Here is a 9,086-nt window from a genome sequence, read left to right as displayed (position 1 = left end):
ACCTCCTCTTTCTCCTGCCTTCAAGCCTGCTCTCTCTCTAGACAGACCAACTTTGAGGAATGGAGTCTGGGTTCTCTGCTTTTGTGCTGGCCTCTTCTAGTGGGTCTTTTGTCTGTTTTCCTTCTTTTTAAGATGATGTTGTTGGGGTCTTCAGTGTAGTTGAGCTATGGAGGCACCAGACATCTGGACTCAGTCTGGTCCTTGGATGCTGTCTCACTGACCTAAAGGGAGGATGGAAGAGTTGGGCAGCCTCCACTCCAAAAATTCCTGCCCGGGCATATTTATTGATGGTCTGGGTGGCCCTCATGCGTACACCATGATCCAGGAGGATCGATGGTTGCCACAACATGGAGTTGAAGGGGCAGAGCAAGACACCCGTTACTAACAGCTTCGGAGCTGATTAGGCGGAGTCTGTGCCAACTTGTGGTTTGGAAATGAATGCATTTTGCTGAGTGGGTTCTGCCTTTTATACTAATAATGTTCTACCAACCAATGTGCCGTGCTTACAAGGGGATGGCTAACGAGTGGCTAGGATGAGTTCATGAAGGACAGACCTACCAATAAATTCAAAGACAATTACCTTCCAACATACCCGTGACAATCTCCTAATAGTCCAGGAGAAGCTCAAGGATAGTAGCAGCAATCCACATTACGTAAAAGGCAGATTTTTTTCTTCATGGCTGAGGAAAGCCAGGTCCCCAATATAGCAAAGAACGTAAGCACTGGTTTAAGTTGCACACACCTCAAAAGAGACTTAATCACATGCTCAAGTGATTTGCTAATTAGGGATATGCTTAGGAGCTTTGCTGAATCAGAGCCCTGCTCTTCTCCAAGGATTTCATCTTTGCCTTGCTATCGCTGTGGCATTGGACAGCACAGACCTTATCTAACAGGGTTAGGTGCTAGCTCTGAGGATTTGTCTATATGCATAGTATATACAGACACGGGCACTTATTTTAGCCCAAACCAGGCTTATTTCAGTATAAAGGCAGGGTAGATGTGCACCTCATAAACTAACTAAATCAGTTGCATTATTTCAAGAGAGCTGAGTCAACCGGGGGCAGGCACAAGTTGCACTGAAACGGTGCATGTGCGCGTGTGTGCACCTTGCTTAGAACAGGAGGCCTCTCCTACCGTAATACAAACGGGGATGAAATTCTGCAAAAGGACCAAAATACAACTGCCCTCACAGATTGAAACCTCCGTTGCTGCTCTCAGGAAGGAAATGCATCCATTTCAAACTACGCTCGGGGGTAGCTAAGATGGCCCCGACCCACACTAAAGACAAAAATCACACTTAAACATGCTAGATGGCAATGGTTGACACTTAGGCCAACCATCAGTTCAGGATGACCGCAGGACTCGTGAAAATGTTTTCCAACTCATCTGCCCATTCTCCACGCTAAAGAAGAAAAGAGATGTTTGCATGATGCTTGTTTAAAGCTTTTACTGAACATGTTCTCACATGGCACAGTATAGAAAAGGCCTGACCCACGTTAAGGTGGCCTTATCCCAAGGGACCACACAAACACCATCAGCACCAAGAACGCTCCCTTCAGAGCATTAGTTTGGCAGGGCCGTACAAGGAAACCTCACACTCCTTCTCTACATGTTGATCTCCAGGGCAATGGCAGAAACCAACTTCCAGGAACATCACTCCAGCACTAATACATATATAAGCATGTAGCAACTTCTAAACTGCCCACAAAAAGGTATTTTAGCCTCTTAGCCTTTCCTGGTTCAAGTAAAATTCTTCCTCCGTTAAAACATCCTCAACAATTGAGGCCGATAGGAGGTTCCAAGAATACCAGCCATCAGCAGTCACGTACCGTACTTCCAAGCTGAGCTCATTATGCAGCCAAAATCGCACGGGGTAGGTGCTGTGCTCCTAAAATGTGCTGCAAAGGAGTTAACTTGGCATGACAATATAAAAGGAAGGGATTAGTGGAGCTATAATTGAAACACTCATACTTTGTATCCTCTGGACTTCCAGATACCCACCCTTCCTCACTGTCACCACCCAGCTCAGAACTTCGATAGCTGAATGAATCTGTTTTTGCTGACGTATTTGCCAGCTACTAAAATATAGAAAAAAGTGGGACCAAAGCCAAATGTACTGGAGAAATTTGAGTTTGTGTTTTTTGTTGTTGTGGTTTTTTAACCATCAAAATAATCAAGAGCAATTTCATAGATCACAGTCACTGCTTGAGGAACTGCACAATTGACACTTGGTGTTGGAGAACAAAGGACCTGCACCCACATTCATGTTTCTGGGGCAGCAATCCTCAAGGCCCTGGGGCACCTTAAACTGTTCGCACAATGTTGCCATGCAATATTAGCACCATCAGGTGTGCAAACATGATTTGGAAAACAAACCCTGAGATTTCAGATAGAAATCCAGTGTCAAAACCATTCTGACCTGGCGTGGTCTTTCTAAGCTCTTTGCAACAAAAGAATTCCTCTGTTATTTTTCTATTGAGCCTGTTTACATGACACCTGATGGGTTCCTGTTTGACATTTTCTTGGCTATTCCCCACAGGCTTTTAAACTTCCCGATGGACAGTTTTTCAAGAGATATCCTTCCCTGGTGTTTGGTGCATTTAGGGACTCCAAAACACACACTTAAAAAGCATCTAAATCTGGGTCTGACCACACCAGAGAAACAAGCTGCTTCTTATGCTGTCCCACCAAGCATAAATTTGATATGCAAGCAGTTCTCAGGCTTACGACACAATTGATTCCTGAAAACCGTGTCTCGAGTCAAAACGTTGCAACTCAGAGCCGATTTTCCCATAGGAAACCATGTTATAAATGGGGGATTGATTCCTGAACAAAGGCTCGATGCACTATTTTCCACTAAAAATAACCCAGAATTTTGTACTCGATCAATTATAGATGAGTAATATAGCTACATGAATGTATTTATATTGTAAATAGCAATTATATTGATTTGGAAGGACTTCTTTGAGGTGACTTTGCTGGACTTTTTAAAGGGCTTTTGGCTGGAGTCTTCTCAGGAGTCCTGGCTGCAGGTTTTTCTGGAGTCTCGTCTGCTTTTTAAAGAAAGCATCCAGGGGAGTTTGGACAGATGTTCTCCAGGGAGACGAGCGATGCAGTGAACTTGTTCGCTGGCGTGGTGTCGCGTTGGATCAAGCCTCGTACAAGTCGAAACCAACGTCAGAAAGTTGAAACAGGGCGTGAATTTATAAACATTGTAAGTGTGAAATGTTGTAAGTTGAGGACAGCCTATATAGTCAAATAAATATGCAGAAAGCCAGGCCCCTGAGCATGCCTTGAGACCCATGTGCTACGCCATCTAGCATCTCAATATTTATGTTGGCTTTGCCTTGCCTCAGAAGCCTAGAGCCGACTGTAAATGCGCATAAAACTCTTGTTTGCCCCGTGCCAGGAAGACTTCCCGTTGATGCGAGACACAGGCTCTCACGCTCATCCCAAGTGCAAACGCTGCACAGCACCAGGCAATTCTCTGGAGACAAGCAAGTCCCACCTTTCCCAGCAGATGGGTGGAGGTACCACACTTCAGGAGAGCTGTTCTGCCAGAAAGGGGGTATTGCAACAAGCCCACTTTGATGGGAAAAGTGGGGGCGGTAAGTAGGAGTCGGTCACGAGGAAGGATGGCCAGAAAACAATTCCATCTAGCGAAAGGTTACAAGGTTTCATACAAGATCTTCCAAAAAGTGTTCATAAGACATACACGCTTGAGAGACAGACAAGCTGATAGTTGCTCAGTTCAGAACAGGCAACAGTCTGGTAGCTAGGACCCTCCTGGAGGATGCCATGATAATTCCCTGGATTTGAACCTCGCATGCCAGGCTCAGGTCCCACTGACCAGGCTAGGGCGGGAGCGTCTCTCTGAGCTGTTTCAACTTCAGTGAAACAACACGAGTCGGGGAAATTTAATTTCTTCCAAATGCTCCAAACGTTCATAAAAAACTTACACACACACACACACACACACACCAAGCACTGAATATCAGGAAATGCATGCACGCTCGCACGCACACACACACTGAATATCAGGAAATGCCCCAAATAAGGTTGCTTTATTTCAGCTCCCTGGTGACACACAGTTTTCTAAAAGGACCCCAGTCTCATTCTGTGCACTTCGTGAACAGCTAACCAATGATTTGTTTTCTTCTCGTGCTTTATTTCTGGCAAGCCGTGCTACAGGAGACCGTACAGTGTTCGTCACCACTGCCTTTGAACACAAGCATTAGTAAATTTATTCTCAGAGCCTCCCCCATCAGGTAAGTGGGGATCATCCACACATGAAGGTCAAAAGCCTCTACAAATATGGGGTGTCCAACCCAAGGCACCTACGCCTTGACTTTTCAGACTAGTTGAAACATGTAACGCGTTTTCTGGGGTCAAGGCACAGGTCCCATGGACTCCAGCTGCTGCTGCAAGTGCTTGGCACTGCAGCAAGTTGGACCCTGGGTCTCAGCTGAGGCCAAGGAAAACACAAGCACAATTCATCACCACCTGGGGAAAGTTTGACTTACAACTCAACCAGCACCACAAAGGAAATCTGTGACAGACAAAAATAAAGGTTTCCAGGGAGTGTCCAGCTGACAAAGCCATACAATTCTTACGTTCTTATGATTTCCCCTTCTCACTTCTATGTACCTGCTGTAACAAATGAGGCAGGGAGTCTTCCAGACAGCCTCCCCAGTGGGTCCATCCGGGGCCCAAATGAAGCAGGGTCCTGTGGAAAGAATAGCCCGCGGTTGTGTAATTCAAGACATTCTCATAATGGTAATGCACCAGGAGACTGAATGAATGTGACAACTAACCTCAGCTCTGGCATTTCCTGGTGCTGGAGTATCCTTTCCTGCAACCTCAGCTGTGTTCTTTTAATGGATTTCCTCGCGTGTCATTTCCAACATTTGATAGAAAACAAACGGAGGGAAAAAATGGATCTTGTCACAAGACATTATGCAAAAGCCAACAGCGGGGTTGGAGCCTTAAAGTCTGCCTTGCAGACTACTGCTGAATATCTCACAGCAGTAGTAGGTTGTTATCCTTTGTGCATGGAGAAGGGAATGGGACTTGGTCCCAGGAAGCTTCTTAGGTATTGGCCATCAGGGGAAACAGCAAGACTCAGCAATCTTGGCTTCTGGTTCAGGCTTTGGGAGGTAAGTCTGCTCTAGTGGACACCAGACTTGCTCATTCCCCAGCAGGATATACTCTACCCTATCTTCCCCAACCTGCCCCTGTCCTGGTACTCTTTGTGACATGACCGTACGCCTCCGGGGTCCTGTTCTGTCCATTTAGCAAGTTTAGCCATGAGTACCTGGTCATTTTGAACATGCGTCAACTGAAATATTTAAAAAAGCCAAGTCAACTGAGTGGAAATTCATGGGGATGGCAAAAGACAAATCCTTGATAAAACCACCTCCCTTCCAAATTTCAAGTCCCTGTTTTAAGGCACGGGGGTGCCAGAGTTTCTCCGAACAAAGTTACTGGAGTTTCTGAACATGAACAAAACACCACTTCTCCCCACAGGCTTGTTCTGAGAAACACCCAGATCATTTGGGGGTTGAAATTTTTCCATTTTTCCAATCAAGTCAACCTAAAATAGACACCAGGCATGGAATATTTCAGTTCAAATGTCTCCAGTTCGGTGGCATTATCAGCAAAGGAAAACCAGGACCCAATACCTGGAGGTATCAAGCACCTTTACCAACTGGTAGCGCTACCAGCCGACGCGTGATGATACCATTTTAATCTAGCCATGAAGATGACCACACACACACAAAAAAAACAAACAAGCCTCTGTGATTGGCTTCAAGAACCTGGTTTACCTTTCCTTTATTTGTTGGTGAGGTTTTGGGGTGGTGTTTTTTTTTTTTTTTTTTTTGCACGTTGACTCCCAAGTGTTCAATAACGAATCAAATTCATTTGCCAGCTCTTGCACTCAAGTAACATCAGTTGCTGCAGGGGACTGTTCAAACAGCTCCCTACCCACCCACACCTATTCTCAAGCACATGGCTGGTATGGCAATACATTACTGCACTGAAAAAAATGCAATCTGTCAAGCTAATAGAGAGGTTTCTAACCGTTTGCTCTTATAAAAGCTTTTGGAGCATACGCTCCACACAAACTAGTATTTGGGCTTCACCGGATCATGGGCTTTTACCATTTAAACCAGGCTTTTACACCAAGACCCTTCAGCAATAGCCTGTGGACACAGCAAGTAGATCCAGCACTATGATCCTGCAGCTAACCTAAGCCTGGGTATCACTTTTAAGGGCCAGCAGGACAATGCAGATACAAAACACTGAACACTAAGTGATACTGGAGAATACGAGCACCCGAGGAGTAAGGTCGGTGCAATCTTTTGGGCCATAGCCCGAGATGGCCGAATTCCTCAAGCTGCCTCCCGCCTCGTGGGTGGTTATGGGCAACTCAGTCAGCCTTCCTGGCCTTCAGCAGGAAGCGAGATGGTGTGAAGTAGGGAGAACAACGCCTCTTTAATTCAGAAGGATGTTGGGAGAGTAAATATAGTCAGGGTTGCCTTCTGCCCTTACATGAACAATTCAGCAGGTAAGTACTGAAACACACAGATCACTAACAAATTTCAAACCAATTTTATTTTCTTAAACGGGTGTTATACAATTTAAAAGCCAAAAAAAAAAAAAATAACAAATCACACAAAACACAAACAAACAGAACAAACAAAACATTGACAAAGAATCAAGCATTACCTTATAAAGAATAACATCATACACTTTCTCACAAACCTGAAGATACGTGTTATTAGACTGAGGTTTCTTGAAATCTATTTAAGACACTACATACAAACGCTGCAACAGTAACAAATCCGTAACGATAGTGAGTGGACTATACTAGCAACTTCATTGTTGGTTTTCTTTTCTTTCTTTTTACTTGGGGTTTTTTTTTTTGTTTGTTTTTTGTTTTTTTTTGCATTCCTTATTGTCTACAAAGCAATAAATACTTATTCCCACCAAAAAAAAGTTGGTTTCACGCTACATGCGGTTAGGTAAAAAATAAAAATCACCAAAGTGATGGCAAAAGAAATTATCTGTCAGGTTATTTCTTTTCATTTTTCTATTTTTTTTTTTTGTTGCTTTCTTTTTTCTTGTTTTTATCCTTTTTTTTTTTCTTCTTCTCTAAATCCAAGCCCAGTGGCTAAGTTTCAAGTATTGAGAAAATATATATTGGTTGAAGGTCTGTAAACCACAATTTTTTGGAGCAATATATATTTATATATATATATATATATGTTGGATGTGGACAATTTGATACATTCAAGTAATTACGTACAGCTGGAAGGTTAGCGCTGAGCCTGCCATGTACACAGATCATTAAACCTGCGGCATAAACACGAATCTTGAGATGCAAGTGACTGATCCTTGGCAATAAGCTATTGTGTGTGGGGAGTCCATGGAGGCGACTACTAGGTGTCTATGATCTACTTCAGGTTTGTCCCGGCTTCCTGTTTCCATGCTGTGTCCAGGTTTACACTTGCATCATAGCCCCTTGTGGAACTGGTGGTGCTCCTTTCCAAAGCGGTCTGCTTCTCCTTTCACCATCTCCGGCCGCAGGTTCGCTTTGATTTGAGTCATACGCAGCCACAGCAGAAGTGGGCTGTGCAGGAAATGATGCAGCAGCCAAAAAAAATGAAGCACTGGTGTAAGCTACCTACTGCAAGCTCCAACTCCCTGTGGGATTAGAGCATCTATGGACTGATCAGCGTTTTCATCGCACCACAGGTAGCACCCCGCTATTGAAGAAGCCAGCCCACAAGTCAAGAGGGTTGTTCCTTGTAGCTTTGTTCCCCCCCAAAAAGAGTATTCACACAAAAAATGTGCAAAAAAAGTTACGGAGAGAGTAACAAGGATTCCTCCAACGTGTGCGCCAATTATGATCCTATTCCCACCCTCCAAATCTATACACCCCAGATTCGTGCTTCATCCACTGAGACTCCTTTTCTGCCCAGCACTAACAAAATACTGCCACAACTCTGATAAATCAAAAAGATACGCGCGCGCGCACACAACCAAATCAACAAGGCAACACCCAGGTATTTCCTCACATGCATCCAAGCCTCAAATGGGACTTCAGCCACTCACACGCACAGCCTTGTTTTGGCTACACAGTCTCTTGAAAAGAATTGCTGAACGTACAACAGAACACTAACAGAGCTCTTTATAAAAACGAAGCAGCAAATAAAAACTTAAAAAAAAAGAAGCATTTTCAGTTGTAAGTGTGTAAAGATCTCAACCTGTTCTTGAGCTCTTCAAAAGCCTGGAGCTTTATACTGACTGTCCTTAAGAGAACACTTAAATAAAAAATAATAAAAAAAAACACCAACCACCACCACCAACCTCAAAACGAAACTCTTGGTACTGCAGGTTTCCAAGTCAATTTTGCTTGGCACGGAGAAGAAACAGCACATGGACGCGGTGATGCCGTTTGCCTCCCATGCGCAAGATACAGTACAGTTAAATACACCCAATGACACACACAATATATATCGATATATATTCGCCCCTGGGAATACATATCAATATATACACACACACGTAGTGCAATAAAAACAACCAGGAAACGAGGAAAGGAATAAAAGAACAGCATTCCTAACAGTCGTGATGTTCCTGGATCATCGCATGATGCAAAGTCAACTTCTCAAAAGTTTCCATAGTGTGTAAAGTGCTCCTTTGATTCACAAAGCTAGTGTTTCTCAGGGGAAGGGGATAGAAGGAAGGGCAGAGCGGAGGGTTGCTAACCCAACAACTAAACATAGCGCCTCCTTACATTAGATATGTACTGATGTGCCAAGCTGAACAGCCCAGAGTCCGAGCTATTGACCTCACTGGGGAGGAGGAAAGATTTTGCCTTCCTTTCAACGCAGGAATGTTATACTTGGATCATTTCCCCCTCAACTTTATAGCTAAGTTCCTTCTCCTGTATTGTGCCCCATCAAAGTGGGGGAAGCGAGGTCCCCACTCATGCTTGGCTCAGGCGAGCTTCCCCGTGAGCGACACGTTTCCAGCACTGCTCAGGAAGTCTGTAAGAAGGCTGGAGCTGCCTCAGCAAC

Source organism: Crocodylus porosus, unplaced genomic scaffold, assembly GCF_001723895.1.
Source record: "Crocodylus porosus isolate Cpor-Errol unplaced genomic scaffold, CroPor_comp1, whole genome shotgun sequence".
Lineage (NCBI taxonomy): Eukaryota > Metazoa > Chordata > Crocodylia > Crocodylidae > Crocodylus > Crocodylus porosus.
This window is presented reverse-complemented; position numbering follows the sequence as displayed.